Raw genomic sequence first — 19,009 nt, 5'->3', positions numbered from 1 at the left:
TAGTCATGTAATTAATACTCCCTTATTAGTCTACTTATTTTAGCATGACTTAGTACTTTTAAATTATGTTTATTTTTATTATGGCTTTTTAATTAGCAATATTTATATTACATAATTTTATTGTCTTTATTGTTGAATATTTTAGGATAATATCATGACATATCTCATATTTTGTATTATTTTCTTGGAGAATACTTTATATAGTTGTATCTTACTAGGATTAAAGAAATATTTTGAGCACAATTTATATATTTTGTTCTATGAATATTTTACCGGAAAAAAACCCCGAAAAACCCCGAAAACCCGAGAAAAATCGAGAGTGAAAAACCCGAGTTTTATTGGTTTGGTTTGGTCTTTAGATTTAATAACCCGACACAATTGGTTTGATTTGGTAATTATTGTAAACACGTGATTTTTGTCCTATATGAGAATTACTCCCAAAAATTCAAAATAAAATAATTTTCCTTTGTGTGCAATTTTGAGGATTTTGTGGCATTTTTTGATAATTATTTGTATTTGTCCATGCATGTTTATTTGTTAAATTAATTAAAAATACAAAAATATGTCGCATTTGCATTTAGGATTTAATTCTACAATTAGGAGCAATTAAGTTTGTTTTACAAGAACAAAAAAAAATCATCATAAAAATAATGTACGTTGCATTTTTAGCATTTAATGTCCAAATTGTGTGAGTTTATCGTAATTGCTATTTAATTATGTGTTAATTGTTATTGAGAGTTAATTTGCGCTTTTATAAATTAATTTAGTTCTATATGATAATTTAGGATTTTTAGAATTTAGTTTCAGTTTAAGAAAAATAAAAGAAGAAAAAAAGAAGCAATAAAAGAGGAAGAAAATCGGATTGGGCCACCTTCTAATTTAAATCAACCATGGCCCAAACCAAATAACCCCACCGGGTCAACCCGACCCAGTCCGCCCCATAACCCAAACTAATCCCAACCCCCATTTTTCATTTTTTTCATTACCCTAAAAAACCCTAAAAAATATGCCCGCCCCTCTCTTCTTCTCCTTCCAAACCCAGCTCTCATGGCTTCCCCCGCTGCTTCTGCCCTTCCCCTCATCCCAAGCTCCCATGGCTGACCCCAACCCAGCAAACCACCCCCTCGTCATCTCCATCCTCACGTCCAAACAGCCCCCCTCCGTTCAACCAGTCCATCGCCACCAACGACCCTCCCCGTCTGCCATTGAAACCCAACGTCCAAACAACCATAGCTGCCCTCTCGTCGACCACCCCTGCTGCTTCTTCTTCTTCATCTCAGCTGCGTCGAGCTCCAGTCAGCCACCATGGCTGCTGCTTCACCTCCCACGGCTGCCTGCATCGTCCACCCAAACCACCATCGCTGTTGTTTCTTCTTCTTCGTCCCCATAAGTCCCAAACGACCATCTGCTAAACAGCCTCACGTCCAAACGAACCCCATCGGTTTCTGCAACGTCCAGCGAACAGCAGTCCAACTATCGCTGCTGCTGCTCGACAACCATAACTCCAGCCAGTCCAAACGACCTCCAGCCTCACGTCCAAACACATAGCCATTGCTGCTGCTTCATCTCCTCATCTCCTCATCCCAAACAGTGGTGTTCGTGGTCGTCTTCGTCGACCAGCTTCATCGCCTGAAATCAACCGGAAAACATACAAAAAATTTTGGGCAGATTCGAGTTATTTTGGTTTCAAAGTTTCCGGGCAGATTATTTTCCGTTCGAGTTCGTCGTTGTTCATTTCCGGTTAGTTGGTTTAAGTTTCATTTCTGTCCGTATTTTGTTTGATATTCTCGGATTTGAAATCAGTATATGTTTGATTCTTTTCTTGTTCGTTGTTTATCATTTTTTTGATTATTTCTTTAGTTTGTTTTATGTTCTTGTTTAGTTTAATATAGAAGTTGTTGGTTGTAATGTTGTTAGATTTAATTTGAAGTTCAATTGATTATTGAGTTTAGTGATTTGAATCTACTTATTTGTTATGTTCAATTTATTACTGTTATTGAATCTAAAAGTATGTTTGTTGTTAAAAATATTGTTCAGTCAAAAATATTGAGTTTCTAGCCTAAATTTGTTGATGAAATTTGATTAGGAATTGGTTATAGCTGCTGTATTTTGGGTAGAATTGATTAGGTGAATTGGTTATAGCTGATGGGGGTAGAACGGTAAATTGCAGTATTTTCAGGGATAAAATGGTAATTTCAGTAATTTCATAGACGTATTTTTGGATTTTAAATGAGTCTTAAAAATAATTAATGAGTGCTCTGTCCACTAAGCGCTAATATATTAAAATAGTGCATAAAATAATATGTAGTGGGGGACAAGACATAATGGTGGGAAATTAATACATTGTTTAATATAGTGGGGGACAAAGCATGCGGTAGTGGGGCAATAAGTGAATTAAATAAGAGAAAGATATGCGTTAGTGGGAATTAATACATTGTTTAATATAGTGGGAAACAAAACATTAGGTAGTGGGATTCAAAAGGGGAATGGGTAGAAGATAGTGGGATTTAGTTTAAAGGCTTGAAGTTTGTAAATAAATAGGGAGGAGCTGGACACAAATAGGGGGAGGGATTAGCTGAATATTAGGAGAAGAATTCGGAAATATTGAAAGATTTTTGAGGATTCGAATTTGAAGAGAGTTTAAAAGAAAGAATTTTCTGAACATTAAGAGAGAATTAAGGGTTAAACATTAACTGGTCTTTCAATCTAAAAAAGATTCACTTTGTTTCTGCCCGTTGATTGTTGTTGGTGTTTTTGGATTTTCATTTGATTTGTTTCCTTGAGTTTGGTTGGTTATTTCTACTACTTCACTGGTTATTGCTGGATTTTTGTTTGATTTTCAAATCTGTCACTGGTTTCTCGTTGCTGGTTGTTACTGGTTGCGGGGTGTTGCTGTTGTTATATGCTACTGCATTTCTGCTGATCTTCCTCTTCTTTTACTTCCAATATCAGGTACACAACTGACACACTGGTTACTGTAAGCTGAAACATGAAGCATGAATATGAAATGAAGAGTTGAAGTTCTGAATTTATCTTAGTTATATTCTGAATTTTAGTTGTGTATATACATTATTTAGTTTCCTCTAATCAGAATCATGTAGTTGTTTAATATATAATGGAACATATGACAGTAGCTTAGTGGACGAACTGTCTATGTATTGCTAAAAACAATGGTGTAGTAACTCTGTTCAGATAGTTCGTTATTGTTTGATGATTATCATGTCTCAAAAAAAGCATGTTAGCTGATTTAGATTATTCTTAAACATTCAACAGTTAGCTCATTAAACGAATAGACCGTTTCGGAACTTGTAGGAATATTGTTTAGCTAGATACTATTGGTTAACTTCAGCATGTAAATGGTTTAGGATTAAAATTAGATTGCCAAGTTCTTTTTTAATTTGACAAACTGTGAGCATGCCTAGTATAATGTAACTAGGTAGTAACATGTGAATGAGATGACCCAGGTCCAGTTTTGTGCCATACACGTTGGGCATGGGTCCACGTTGGCCAATGGGTTGTCCATATTGTGCTTACATTCTGATTTAACAAATTGCGTTCGGAACCCGACTGTAACAACTCGTAAGCATGTAAATAAATTAGGATCTTTGCTCTCTCATTTTTTAGAGACAAATTTAATAGAAAAATGTAGGCACTTTAGGATTATCCTTTTAAAATAAATGAGATGAGCCTCGCCCAATAAAACGCACAAGTTGCGGGGCCCTCAATAAATGGTTAATAATTGTATAGACTTCGGGATCGGTCGTTTAGCAAATTTCACGGCCTTACCCAAAATAATGATACGCTAGTCGCTTTAGGCGCGCCTTTAACAATTTACTTTCTTAAACTCGGGTGCACATTTATGTGACCCAAATCCAAATCTCAACAGAGTTGAAATGTGTCAATAACCACGGGTACATTGATGTGACGTGGTTCGAGATACGTTTTTCACAATGTTGTAGTTCTCTGTTAAAATAATAATAATAATAAAAGCGGTAAAGAGTTTAAAGTTTGCACATAAGTTCACAATTGTATAAAATCAGATAATCAAGGTTTGCACATAAGTTCATAATTGTATAAAATCATATAATCAAGCCGAATATGATAGTTGAGCGACCGTGCTAGAACCACGAAACTCGGGAATGCCTAACACCTTCTCCCGGGTTAACAGAATTCCTTATCCGTATTTCTAGTGCGCAGACTGTTAAACAGAGTCATTCTTTTCCTCGATTCGGGATTCAAACGGTGACTTGGGACACCATAAATCTCCCAAGTGGCGACTCTGAAATAAATAAATAAATCCCGTTTCGATTGTCCTTTAATTGGAAAAAACTCCCTTCCGCGCCCCTTTGCGGGCGGCGCGAGCAAAAAAGGAGGTGTGACTGCTCTGACGACTCTGCTAGGGAGAAAACCCAGAACCACTGGTTCAGGGTTCAAAAATTCGAGCTTAAAATAATTGTTATTATTTGGCTTCATTTATTATCTGATTTTATTACATGTTTTAGCCTAAATATGCAAAATGTTACTCTTACCGCTTTGATATTATCTAAACTGTATATATAAACTGCTACGAAATCCCTATCTTCTCTCTCTTGAGGAGTGCACGCTGGTCGTGACTTCTTTCTGTTAGTGTTCTATTCCAAAATAGAACGAGGATTCGGAGGAGTTGTAAAATCGGATGATCTTTTGGTTACCGGTACGCAGTTCCCATCCTCGGCTCGAGTTGTCCGCTCGGGTAAGCCAGGTCTAGAACAAACACACAGGATAAACCTAGTATAACAAAACCTCATGCCGGATCCTAGTAGGAACGCTTATTTGCATCATGTTGCATTTTACTTAGGGGACTCAACATAGGGGCTGGGTTCGTCTAGGACAAGCAACTTAAAATGAAAAAGACCATCCTCCTGCATCATGTTTGTTTTGCACATTTATTTGCTTCAGATCTGCATGCTGACCGGCTTCTGAAATCGGGAATTTTTGAAAAAATTGTGAAAAAGAGAAAAAATAGCAGTGTAGAAAGATAATTCTGAGTTACCGACGAACTCTGCCAAAATTTTGTGAAAACAAAAATGTTTTTTTTTAGTATAATTTGTTTAAACAAGTTTGTTGTCAGAATTAGTTTATTGTCGTGGCCCGAACTACACGGGTCTGATCCTCACCGGATGTGAGATACGTAGGCAAACCTCTTCGGTTCCAGCCCACCATATTCAAAAAAATCCAAAAAATATTTTCCATTATTCGCTTCTTTAGAAAGTCTTTCTTTTAAACCTCAATTTAAAAAAAATATAATACAAAAATATTTCCTTCTAATCTCTCTCAAAATCCAAAAATATTTGTTTAAAAATTCAAAAAAAAATTCAAAATTCAAAAATATTTTTCTTTTCTTTTGTAGTATTTCTTTCATAAATTCAGAGTAATAGTCCAAAATATATTTCCTTTCTTCTTTAGAAGTTTTTTCGAAATTTCCAAAAAAAAAAGGGAAAAGAAGTTAAAATTCAAAAAATATTTCTTTAGTCGTCGTTTCTTTTCAAAAAAAAAACAACAAAAACAAAAAAAAAACAAATCGAAATCCAAAAATATTTTCTCTCTTCTTTGTAAGTATTTTATTCGGAAAAAAAAAAGTTAGTTTATTTCATTTATTCCTGATCGGCCCGAACTACGCCGGTTTGATTCTTACAGGATGTGAGATACGTAGGCAGCCCTCATCGGGTCCAACCTCCCTTTTTGCAAAAATAGCAACAAAAAAATGTGTCAAAATTTTAATTTTTGTCATAAATAAGTCGGGTGATGCCGCTGTTTGTCAAATATAGCCGAATGTTCCCGAAAGTGGTGCCGGAAGGCTGACTTTGCATAAACAGCCACCTTTGGGTTATTTTTTTTTAGATTTTGGCCAGTTGACCTACACAACCTTAAAATCTTCGCCGCCAAGGTGCTAAAAGGCCGTCTTTGCAAAACCATACCTTTTTTATTTTAATTTGAAAAAAAAAAGAGTCAGTGGTCAAGTAAATACCGCTTAGATTTTTAGTCAAAATAAGCCATTCCAGCTTCAGAGATGTATTAAACCGTTCTTGCCTAGGTAGCCTTAGAGTATCTTTCAGTTGTCGAAAGGCTATTTTCGTAAAAGAACGGACCAGTTTGTAGTGTCATAAAATAATCCTCCACGGCTTCAAAATTCATGTGAAATTAGGAAGGGGCCACGTTTGCAAAAACAACCATTTGGTTAAAATTACCAAATAGGGAAAGGAATCTGGCCGTTTGTTTTTGAGTTTGTAATTCTTTTGATTAGGGTGTGGTATGTTTTGATTTTTAAGTCTGTGGGTCGTCTTTTCGTCAAAATCTGTTAGTATGGTCAGTTTTTAAACCGTTGTAATCATGTTTATTTTATTATGAAAATTGAAAATTCCAAAAAAAAATAAAAAATTATTGTTGTTTATCTTTTTTGGTCCGAACTATGCAAGGTCTGATTCATGCGGGGACATGATACGTAGGCAATCAACATAAGATTCGACCACCATTAAAAAAAAGAGAAAAAAAGAGAGCACAATTAGAAAGAGGGTTAACTGCCTAGTTGCCTTGCATCCTCAATGTGTGTTTTTCCTATCTGTTGAAAACCCTAACGCTAACCGGTTTCTCTCATTTTTGTTCCCTTTTCAATCTTTAGAAAGGTGGTTGGTTGTGGTTCTGAAAGTAACGCTTCCCTGCAAACACAAAGGCAAAAGACAATGGCAGAGAACAACAGAGCTAAGTGGGTTGGTACCGATGCCCGAAAGCGGTTGGTTGAACAGGACTATGGGTTGGTAGAAGAGGTAAAAATGTTGAGACAGCATGTGGCAAACATGTATCAGGCATGGATGACTGGGAGAGCACCACCCCCGCCACCGCCTAGCTTCTTGAACTCTGTCCTTACCCAAGCACCCAACACCATAACAGATGATCCCCCATACTCTCCATCTCAACCCACTTATGATAGCTTTCCCAGCCACCCGAGTAGCTCCATCACTCGTCAACGCTACTCCCCTCCCCAACACTACTTCTCTACACGGGACTCCCAAAAACATGTTTCACTTTCCCAGTACCCAGCTCTACAAAATGCTTATCCACCCTCACGAGCCTACCGAAAGCCCTCTGGATCAGGTTTTCGGCCCAATCAAGCATTTAAGAAGGAGAGGTTGCTGAAAAAAGAAAAGGCTTTCACCCCTGTTGGAGGATCATATGCCGGTTTGTTCCAAAAGTTGAAGCAATTGGACATGTTGAAGCCGATTCAGATAAAAATGCCAAACCCTCTGTCAAAGAAGCTTGATTTTTCTCAAAGGTGCTCATATTGCTCAAATGCCCCGAGGCATGACACAGAGAAGTGTTGGAAGCTAAAGAAAGCAATTCAGAAGCTTATTGATGCAGGTGACATTGTTATGAAAAATCCAGATGAATAGACAGTAGTCAAAGTCCGTCGCCTAGTCGTAATGAGATGCATATGTCGAATATGACTTGTTTTGAAAAGGAATATGAGAAGTCTTCTGAGATCCTCGAAGGTTCGCGCGTTGCAGAGTTCTCAGTGCCATCAAAGGTGGCTCTTAAGAACGAGCTTGCGAAGGGAACCCAAAAGCAATTTGTTAAGAACAACGAGATGGAAGCTGGTGGAGGTCCCAGTAATGTTGATGCCGAATTCAGTGGCTAAGATGCCGAGCTTGGCAATTGGAAAGACACTCCTTTCTTGGTTAGTCAGGGAGGAGTTTTGGTGGTTTATTTTGTTATCATTTCTATTGTCCGGGTTATTTGCAGGGTTGTAATCCGGATATTGTCTTGTGTCAAACCCCCTTATCCTTCCATTTTTGTCATAATGGTTTGTTTAGTATTGTCTAGGTTCGTTTTAGGTTTGTTCCTAGGTTGTACCCCAGTTGTTTTTGTTTGTTTTGTTAATCAAACCATTTCACCGTTAGTTTAATGCAAAATCCGGTCTTTTATTATTTCCAGTCATCTTTTTGTTTAGCTCTTTTATCATTTTGTTCAGCGCCAATTTTAGTGACATGACATGTGCACACAGTTTGGGCCTAGTCTTAAAAATTAATAATAAAACCATTGAGAGGTGATCGGAACATTTAAAAGAAATAAGGACAGTTTGAGATTATTCGGAGCTCGAGTCATGTGGAACTGGGGCAAGTAAAACATAAAGAAAACCGTTAAAGGCAAGATCCGCCAAATTGACATGAGGGTCATTCATGATAATGAGAGTGAGGGTGTTGCCCAACGGTGCTTTAGAAATGACAAATGAAAAAGCAAATGTGTGAATATAATTGTCAAGTCCAGCACCATCAGAAGAGGCTACAAATCTTTGTTTAATTGTGTTGTTTGCACTTGGCATGTTTTGAAGACTGGAATGACGAAGTTGTTCTGCTACCTAAACACTTTATCTTTCGTTACCCCTTTTGAACCTTATTGATTTTCTTTCGTACCCCTTGTTCGGAATCAGTATCAAAGACTAGAAAACATAAACATGGAAGATAAAGAAAAAGAAAAAGAAAAAAAAAGAAAACAACAGAAACAACAAAAGAGAAAAGGAGAAAAGGAGAAATGAGAAAGAGAAAGAAAAGAAAAGAAAATAATAATTAAATGAAAAAAAAGAAGAAAAAAAAAAGAGGAATTGGGAACTACGTTTGACCTGATTCCTCAAAGAGGATACGTAGGCGCCTCACGGCTCGGTCATAGTGTACATAGTGTGCATAGTGTGCATAGTGTAACATAGTATAACAAAAATAAAAATCCCCAAGCAAGAAACTAGGGCAGAAGTTGTGTTTGATGTAAAGAAATCTGGTTCTGAAGGTTGTAAATTTTGAACCAAAATTGATTCGTTTTTGAGCCGCTAATACCGTTTCTTTCTAGCCTTATCCAAAATCCTACATTACAGTCCAAAGAAAGACCTTCTGATCAGTCTTCAAAAAATGCCAAGTTAGACAAATGAGAGAGTCTTACCGGTGAACACTCTGATCTCCAGCAGAAAAGACTTTGATCCCAGCAGAAAAGAAATATGAGAGAGTCTAGCGGTAACACCCCAATCCCCAGCTGGAAAGTGATACAAATGAGAGAGTCTTATCGGTGAAAATCTTCACGGGCACCATAAGGCGATAAAAGCTGAGAGAAAAACCAAAATGAGAGAGGCTTGACAGTGAAAACCCTTCGGGCACTACAAGCCGAATAAAGATTGAGAATCAGATGGAAATCACCAGACAAAAGTTGTGAAAGGCGATTAACGACGGAGGATAGGCCATATGTGCATGCCATGACCATTAGAGTTGGTATCCACATTTGATAGGTTTTTGTTTTATAGTTTCCTCATTAGAGAGTCATCTCTTTCCTTTGTCTTTTATTCTGTTCCTTTTTATCTTTCTCCTTTCATAGAAAAATTCCCCAGTAGAGTCTGTTTGGTCAGAACAAGTGAGAAATGACTTCAAAATCTGCCATCAGCTTTCTAATTATGCAAGACGAAATTTGACTAGTATATCCAAGTGGTATAGTCAGCAAGGAACAAGCGCGAGGCCAGTGTCAAGAAAGATATCCCCCAGCTAGAGGGAATTGACAAAAGGATGGACGAGTGTCAAGAGGGATATCCTCGCCGAAATCAAAGGTTATAGACCTCAAGGCCAAGGCCCGTGGACAAATCAAGAAAGAATAACGCGGAGAGCAATAGGCATGATTTGGGAAATTCATATGAGACTAAAAGGTCGGGGAAATGCCAGTTTCCGAGCTATGCCACAAAAGAAGAGGGATATCTGTAAGCACGTGATTTTTGCCCTATATGAGAATTACTCCCAAAAAATTCAAAAATAAAATGATTTTCCTTGGTGTGCAATTTTGTGATATTTTTGGATAATTATTTGTATTTGTCTGTGCATGTTTATTTGTTAAATTAATAAAAATACAAAAATATGTCGCATTTTACATGTAGGATTTAATTCTACAATTGTTAGTAATCAAGTTTGTTTTACAAAAAAATGAAAATTACAAAAATAGGCATCTTTTGCATTTTTAGCATTTAATGTCCAAATATACAATTTTATGCTTAATTATTACTTAATTGTGCGTTAATTGTTATTGGGAGTTAATTTGCGCTTTTATAACTTACTTTAGTTCTTAATAATAATTTAAGGATTTTTAGAATTTAGTTTTAGAAAAATAAAAGAAGAAAAGAGAGCAAAAATACAAAAAAAAATCGAAATTGGGCCTCTTCTTCAATTTCAAACCACAAGCCCAAATAATTGCCCAACCTTCCCCACGACCCGGTCCATTCCAAATCGGGTCGACCCAGTACCAACAACCCAATTCCCCCTATTCATTTTCATTTTTTCATTTTTTACAAAACAAATAAAAAGAAAACCCTAAAAAAAGCTAAGGTATCCCCCCCCCTCATTTTGCTTCTTCTTCTCCAAACTTGAGAACACACACAACCATGGCAGCTTCCCTTTACCCTCAACCTCATGTCCAAACGACCAGCTGCTACATCCAGTCATCGACGACGAATGGTTCGTCGACCTCCAACTCCTCCGTGCTTCCGTTTTTGCTCCCCGCTGCTTCTGCTTCAGCTTTCTTCTCCCCGTCTTCCTCCTCGACGAACTGCTGCTGCTGCTCACATTTCTGGGAGTTAATCTGCTGGCCATGGCAGCATCATCGCCAGCTGCTTCTGCTTCATCTTCGTCATTCTGCGTCAAGCTCAAGTTCGAGCTCGACGTCCATGGATGACCCTATGGTCGCTGCTGCATCGACGGGTTTCTGCTTCAGTTCAAGCTCCAATGTCCAGCAGTAGCGGATGCTACTGCTTCACTGATGTGTGGTTGCACGTTCCCCTCCGTTCTGCTGCTGCTGCTCACGCAGTTGCTTCTGCTTTCTTCTTCGTCACGTCCAAGCTCGACTGTGTATCGCTACTGCTTCAGTCCAGTCCGAAAATGAGACTCAAACCATCTCGTTTGTTCGAGCTTTGGTTGAGGTTTGTCGAAACAGTCCATACAATCGAGTTCGTCGTTGTTCATCTCCGGTTAGTTGGTTTTGAGTTTTATTTTTGTCCATATTTCGTTTTTATATTTCTCGAAGTTAAAATCATTAAATGTTTGATTCTTGTTTTGTTCGTTGTTCATCGTTTTTGTTAAATTTTTAGTTTGTTCAATATTGTTAGATTTAGTTTAAATCATGTGAATCCGTCATGTTTTGTTGTTTAAAAATAGATTTAATTCATGTTCATCTTTGATTGAAGTTCGTTTTTAATTTAGTAATTTAATGCGAAGTTATGTTTTGGTTTTAATTTTTGGATCATGTATCTTTGTTATAAGTTTTGTTGGATTTAATTTAAGAAAGATTAGTTGATTATTTGAAGATTAGTGATTTGAATATGTTTATTTGTTTTGTTTAAGTTTAATTCGAAGTTTGAATAAAGTTTGTTTGTTATTGTTATTGAATATTTTCATTCATGTTCATACTTTGTTTGGTTGATCTTGAATCCGAAATTTGTATAGTTTGATTTCTTGTTTATTGTTTATCATTTATGATTATTTCTTCAGCATGCTTCATGATTTTTTTTAGTTTTAATATAGAAATTGTTGGTTGTAATGTTGTTAGATTTAATTTTAAGTTCAAATGATTATTGAATTTAGAAATCTGAATATACATGTTTGTTGGTGTTGAATCTGAAATTAGGTTTGTTTGTTGTTAAAGATGTTGTTCAATCAATATAATTTTAGTTGTTTCTTTGTTGTTCATCATTTAGGTTGAATTTGTTGATGAACACTGTTAGAAATTGGTCATATTTGTTATATTTTGGTTGAAATTGATTAAGTGAAGTTGTTTATAGCTGATGGGGGTAGTTTGGTAATTGCAGTACGTTCAGGGGTAGTTTGGTAATTTCAGTAAGGGCAGAGGGGTATTTTTGGAATTTAATTTCTGAATAATTATTTATTTTGAATGTTCTTTCCATTAAAATTAAGATAATATTAAAGTAATTAAGCATGGGGGACAAAATGTATTGGGGTGTAGGTGATATAATTGTTTAATATAATGGGGGACAAGACATAATGTAGTGGAGGGGAATATGGTAATTGTTTATGATAAGCATGAGGGACAAGATGTAATGGGTTGTGGTTAATATATTTATTTAATTTAGTGGGATTAAAATGGGGATGAGTGGGAAGATAATGAGTTTGGGAGGAGAAAGTGGTTGATTTTAATTGATTAAAGGGTTGGGGATATAAATAAGAGGTCTGGAATCAGATTTGAGGAGAATAAGAAAAAGATACAGAGAAGAAGAAGAAAAAGAACGGACAGAGAAGAATAGAGAGAATAAGAGAGAAAAAAAAAGAGCTGAATATTTAAGAGAGAAAGAAAAACTCCGAAAAATATTTAAACTTTCAAATAAAAAAAACAAAAAAAAAATCTAATGCTTTCTTTCATTGTTTGAAATCAGCATTAATTGTTGTTGTTTCATAAAAGCTTGAAGCTTTTGTTTTAGGATTACTACTCCACTGGTCTGTTCCTGGGTTGTTACTGTTGTTGGATTGTTGTTGTTGTGCTGTATTGTTATTACTGCTGCTGATTCTCATCTTCCTTTTCTTTTGCTTCCAATATCAGGTACACAACTGACACACTGATTATTGTAAACCGAAATATGAAGCATGAATACGAAAATGAAGAGTTGAAATTCTAAATTTAATTTAATTATATTCTGAATTTTATTTGTATGTATAAATTATTTAGCTTGCAAAAATCAGAATCATGTAGCTATTTAATATATATAGTGGAACATCCGACGATAGCTTAACGGATGAACTATCTATATATTGCCTAAAAATAAATAAATGGTGTAGTAATTCTGTCTAGTTAAAAATTCAAACGAATAGGCCATTTAGGAACTTGGTAGGAATATTGTTTAGTTAAATAATATTGGTTAATTTCAGCATGTAAATGATCGAGGATTAAAATTAGATTGCTAAGTTTTTTTTTTAATTTGACAAACTGAGAACATGCTTAGTATAATGTAACTAGGTAGTAACATGTGAATAAGATGGCCCAGGTCTAGTTTTATGTCATACACGTTGGGCCTGGGCCCGCAGTGGCAACGGACTGTCCTGTTTGCATCATTTTCAGATTTTATGAATCATATTCGAAACCCATCTATAACAACTCAAACATGTAAATAAATTAAGACATTTTCTCTTTTTATTTTGTAAAGACAAATTTAATAAGAGAAAAATGTAGGCATTTTAGGACTATCCTTTAAAAATAAAATGAGATGAGCCTCGCCCAATAAAATGCACCAATTGCGGGGCCCTCAATAAATGTTTAATTGAATATTTAGAATTCGAGATGAACTGTTTAGTGAATTCTACGGTCTTACCCAGAAATAATAATACGCTAATCGCTTTAGGCACGATTTTAATAATAATACATTCCTAAACACGGGTGTGCATTTCATGCGACCCAAATCCAAATCCCAAAACATCAAATAAAATGTGTTCCGGATTGTAGGTGCATTTCATGTGACGCAGTCCAAAGACGTGTTTTAAGTGATGTTCACATTCTTTTAAAAATAATAAAGTGGTAAAAAGTTAAAATTGGCACATCGGTTCATAATTGTATTAAAATCAGATAAATAAGCCGAATATGACAGTTGAGCGACCGTGCTAGAACCACGGAATTCGGGAATGCCTAACACCTTCTCCCGGGTTAACAGAATTCCTTATCCGGATTTCTGGTACGCAGATTGTAATATGGAGTCATTCTTTTCCTTGATTCGGGATTAAAATTGGTGGCTTGGGACACCCTAAATCTCCCAAGTGGCGACTCTGAAATAAATAAATAAATCCCGTTTCGATTGTCCTTTAATTGGAAAAAACTCCTTCACCCCTGGCAGGGGCGGAAAAAGGAGGTGTGACAGCTCTGGCGACTCCGCTGGGAAATTGGACCCAGAACCACTGGTTCAGGGTTAAAAATTCGAGCTTAGATAAATTGTTATATTTGGCTTTATCTGATTTTTACATGTTTTGAGCCCAATATGCTGAATGATGCTTTTACCGCTTTGATGTTATCTGAACTGTATATAAACTGTGCTGAAACCTTTCTCTTCTTACCTCCGGGGATGTGCTTACTGGTTGAGACTCTCTATTCTGTTAGTGTCATACCTTGAAATAAAAGAGGCTCGGAAAGTTTCTAAGCCGGCTGGCCTTTTGGTTCCCGGAAAGGAGCTCCTTCCTCAACTCGAGTTGTCCGCTCGGGTACACTGTCTAGAACACCGACCCAGGTTTTGAACATAGAATAACGTGACTTCATGTCGGATCCCTAGTAGGAACGCTTATTTGCATCACGTTGCATTTGACTTAGGGGACTCAACACAGAGGTTGGGTCCGTCTAGGACTAGCAACCTGATATGAAAAGACTATCTTGATGCATCCTATTTATTTTCCGTGGATTTATTTGTCTCGCGCCCGCATGCTGACCGGTGTTTGAATATTAGGATATTGTGAAATTGAAGAGAAAAAAATAGCGGTTAGGGAATTGATTGTTTATTTTTGAAAAAAAACTAATGCCCGAATACTGTCAAAACTCTGTCGAAATTTTGAGAAAATGAAAAAAAAAATGTCTTATTAGTTTGTTTTATTAAAAGCAAAGGAAAAAGAAAAAAAGAAAAAAAAAGTCATTGTTCTGTCTTATTTTTCAAAAAATAGAAAAGGAAAATAGCTTGTTTTGCCAGGAAAATGAAAAATGAAAATAAAAAAGAGTCTTGTTTTAAAATGGTTTTTTTATTTATTTATTTGTTTATGAAAATGCCAAAATAATATATATATATATATATATATATATATATATATATATATATATATATATATATATATATATATATATATATATATATATATATATATATATATATATATATATATATATATATATATATATATATATATATATATATATATATATATATATATATATATATATATATATATATATATATATATATATATATATATATTAGACCCCCAATTTTCAAAACAAAAAATCCAAAAATATTTTTTGACTTCTTTAGAAAGTTTTTTTATTAAAAAAAAAGGTAAAAAAAATTATAATAAAATAAAAAAAAATCCGAAAATATTTTCCTTCTTCTTTCAAATTGAAAAAAAAAATTAAAATTCAAAAAAATACTTTTAGAAGCATTTCTTTCATTGAAAGTAAAATTCCAAAAATACTTTCTTAGAAATCCTTCTTTGTAAAAATGCTCCATTTCTTCTTTATAAGTCTTTCCTTCAAAAATAGTAATAAAAAAAAAGTTAGTTCATTTGCTTATTCATGATATGCCCGAACTACACGGGTTTGATTCTCACCGGATGTGAGATACGTATGCAACCCTCATCGGGTCCAACCCCACCTTTTGCTAAAATAGCCAAAAACAAATAAATAATAAAAAAAACATGTCAAAATTTTAATTCTGTCATAACGAAGTCGGGTGACGCTGTTTTGTCAAAACATAGCCGAATGTTCCCGAAAGGGACGCCGGAAGGCTGACTTTGCATAAACAGCCACCTTTGGGTCATTTTTTTAAGATTTGGTCCAGTTGACCCACACAGCTTTAAAAATCTTCGTCCTCGAGATGTTGAAAGACCGTGTTTGCGATATTGAGTTTTCTAATTTGAAAAACGATAAAAAGAGTCATAAATAAGTCAGGTGATGTTGTTTTGTCATAAATAGCCGAATGTTCCCGAAAGGGACGCCAAAAGGCTGACTTTGCATAAACAGCCACCTTTTGGGTCATGTTTAGGATTTTGGTCCAGTTGACCCACACGGCCTTAAAAATCTTCGTCCCCGAGACGCTGAAGGACCGTATTTGCAACACGAGGTTTTTATTATAATTTAAAAAAAAGGAGTCAGCGGTCAGGTGAATACCGTTTGGATTTTTTGTCAAAAATAAGCCGAGCCAGCTTCGACCGCGTCTTAAACCGTTCTTGCCAAAATAGCCTTAGAGTATCTTTCAGTTGTCGAAAGGCTATTTTCGTAAAAGAACGGACAAGTTTGTAAAGTGTCATAAAATAATCCTCCCCGGCCTCAAAATTCATGTGAGATTTGGAAGGGGCCACATTTGCAAAAATAGCCGTTTGGTTGCATTTGTCAAACGGGGAAAGGAAGCTGACCTTTTTGTTTTGAGGTTATAAATCTTTTGGCTAGAATATGTGGGTTGTTTGATTTTTGAGTTTGTTGGTCATCTTTCAACCTTTGAAACCCAGTTTGTTTTATTATGAAAATTGATAAAGAAAAAAATTGTCTCATTGTTGTTACCTTTCATTTTGTCCGAACTACGCAAGGTCTAATTCATGCGGGGTCATGATACGTAGGCAATCTCCATAAGATTCGACCACAACAAAAAAGCAAAAAAGAGAAAAGAAAAATGAAAAAAAAAGAAAAGAAAAAATGAAAAAAAAAAAGAAAATGAAAAAAAATGTTGTTAATAATGAGGACCGACTGAGTCCATTCTAACCTGTTTGTTTCGCAAAGAAAGTTAAGGTGGTTGGTTTGTGGTAAACCGGACAATGACACCCAGAATCCTTTGTTTGCACCTCATGATACACACTCTGCGGGGATCAAGCCTGATAATAGAAGCACTCGAATTCTATTGGGACTTGTTGACTAAGGTCGATGATATTGAAGTTGGCAATGGTCTAAGCAATACTGATACAAAACTCAGTGGCTGAGATGCCGGTTTTGATAAAATGGGAGGACGCTCCGTTCCTTGGTTAGCAAGAGAGAAGCTTTTGGTGGCTTATTTTGTTGTCATTTCTGTTGTCCGGATTATTCTTAAGGTTGTAATCCGGATATTGTCTTGTGTCAAACCTTCTTATCTTTCCATTTTGTCATAGCGGTCTGTTTAAGTTTTGTCCAGTTTGTTTTAGGATTTTATTCTGGTTTGTTTTGTTTGTCTTGTTATTCAAACCATTTCACCGGTAATCTAACGCAAAATCCGGTCCTTTATTATTTCCAGTTTTCTTTTGTTTAGTCCTTTTATCATTTTTATTCAACGTCGATTCTAGTAACATGACATGCGCACACAGTTTGGGCCTAATCTTAAAAGTTAATCATAAAACCCTAGGAAGGTGATCAAAGCATTTAAAGGAAATAAGAACGGTTTGAGATTATTTGGAGCCCGAGTCATGTGGGACTGGGGCAAGTAAAACATAAAGAAAACCGTTAAATGCAAGATTCGCCAAATTGGCATGAGGGTCGTTCATGAGAATGAGAGTGTCGCCCAACGGTGCTTTAGAAATGACAAATGGAAAAGCAAATGTGAATATAATTGTCAAGTCCAGCACCATCAGAAGAGACTACAAATCTTTATTTAATTGCGTTGTTTGCACTTGGCGTGTTTTGAAGACTGGAATGACGAAGGCATTTCGTTCTGCTACCTAAACACTTTATCCTCCGTTACCCCTTTTGAGCCTTGTTTATTTTCTTCTTTCATACTCCTCTTTCGGAATCAGTAGCAAAGAGTAGAAACACAAACATAAAAAGATAAAATAAGAAAAAAAACACAAAAAGAAAAAAATCAACAAAACGACAAAAGAAAAATAATAACAAAAAAAAAGAGTCGGAAGAAAACAGAGGAATTGGGAACTACGTTTGACCTGATTCCTCAAAGAGGATACGTAGGCGCTTCACGGCTCGGTCATAGGGTGCATAGTGTGCATGGTGTTAAAAAATTAAAAAATATATATAAAAATAAATAATCCCCAAGCAAGAAACTGGGGCAAGGGTTGCGCTTGTTGTAAACAAAATATGATTTCGAAGGTTGTAATTTTGAACCCCGAATTTATTTTGTTTTTTGAGCCTTTAATACCCTTTCTTTCTAGCCCTATCCAAAAACCCACATTACAGTCCAAAGAAAGACCTTCTGATCAGTCTTCAAAAGATGCCAAGTCGGACAAATGAGAGTCTTACCGGTGAACATAACACTCTGCTCCATAGCAGAAAGGACTCTAATCTCCAGCAGAGAGAGTCATACCGGCAACACTCCAAATCCCCAGCTGGAAAGTGATATAAATGAGAGAGTCTTATCAGTGAAAATCTTTACGGATACCGTAAGGCGATAAAAGCTGAGAGAAAAACCAAAATAAGAGAGGCTTGATAGTGAAAACCCTTCGGGCACTACAAGTCGAATAAGATTGAGAATCAGATGGGGAATTTCCAATTGAAGGTCTTGAAAGACGATTGACAGCAGAGGATAGGCCACATGCGCACGTCATGACCATAAAAGTCAGTATCGGCGTTTGATAGGTTTTTTTTAGCTTCTTTTGTTAAAGAGTCATTTTTTTTCCTTTGTCTTTTATTCGGTTCCCCTTTTGTTTATCTTTCTCCTTTCATAGAAACATTCCCCAGTAGAGTCTGTTTGGTCAGAACCAATGGGAAATGACTTCAAAATAGGCCATCAACTTTCCAATCATGCAAGATGAGATCTGACTAGTACATCCAAGTGGTATAGTCAGCAAGGAACAAGCGCAAGACCAGTGTCAAGAAAGATATCCCCGGCAAAAGGGAATTGACAAAAGGACTGACGAGTGTCAAGAGGGATATCCTTGCCAAAAACAAAGGTTATAAACCTCAAGGCCGAGACCCGTGGACAAAGCAAGGAGAGCAGTGAACATAATTTGGGAAATTCATGCGAGACTAAAAGGTAAGGAAAATGCAAGTTTCCGAGCCATGCCAGGAAAGAAGATGGATATCCCCAGCAGAAAGGGATTATCCCCAGCAAATAATATCATCCCCAACAAGTTGTGGAACACACAGCAAGGAAGGAGAAAGGGAAAACCATCCCAGTACGAGTATCACAACCAACCACCACATTTTAAACTAACAAATTTTGTTTGATTTGAAACAGGTAAAGGAAATGGCATTGATGCCAGAAATGCATGCCACAAGGGATATCATCAAACTGGGGCAGAAAATTTTCCTTCCATTTAGAAAATTTTCTGGAAGTCAGGTACCCATTTGGGGA

The sequence above is a fragment of the Nicotiana tabacum genome, chromosome 16 (genome assembly GCF_000715075.1).
Source record: "Nicotiana tabacum cultivar K326 chromosome 16, ASM71507v2, whole genome shotgun sequence".
NCBI lineage: Eukaryota > Viridiplantae > Streptophyta > Magnoliopsida > Solanales > Solanaceae > Nicotiana > Nicotiana tabacum.
The sequence above is the reverse complement of the archived record's forward strand: the minus strand, read 5'-3'. Positions refer to the sequence as shown.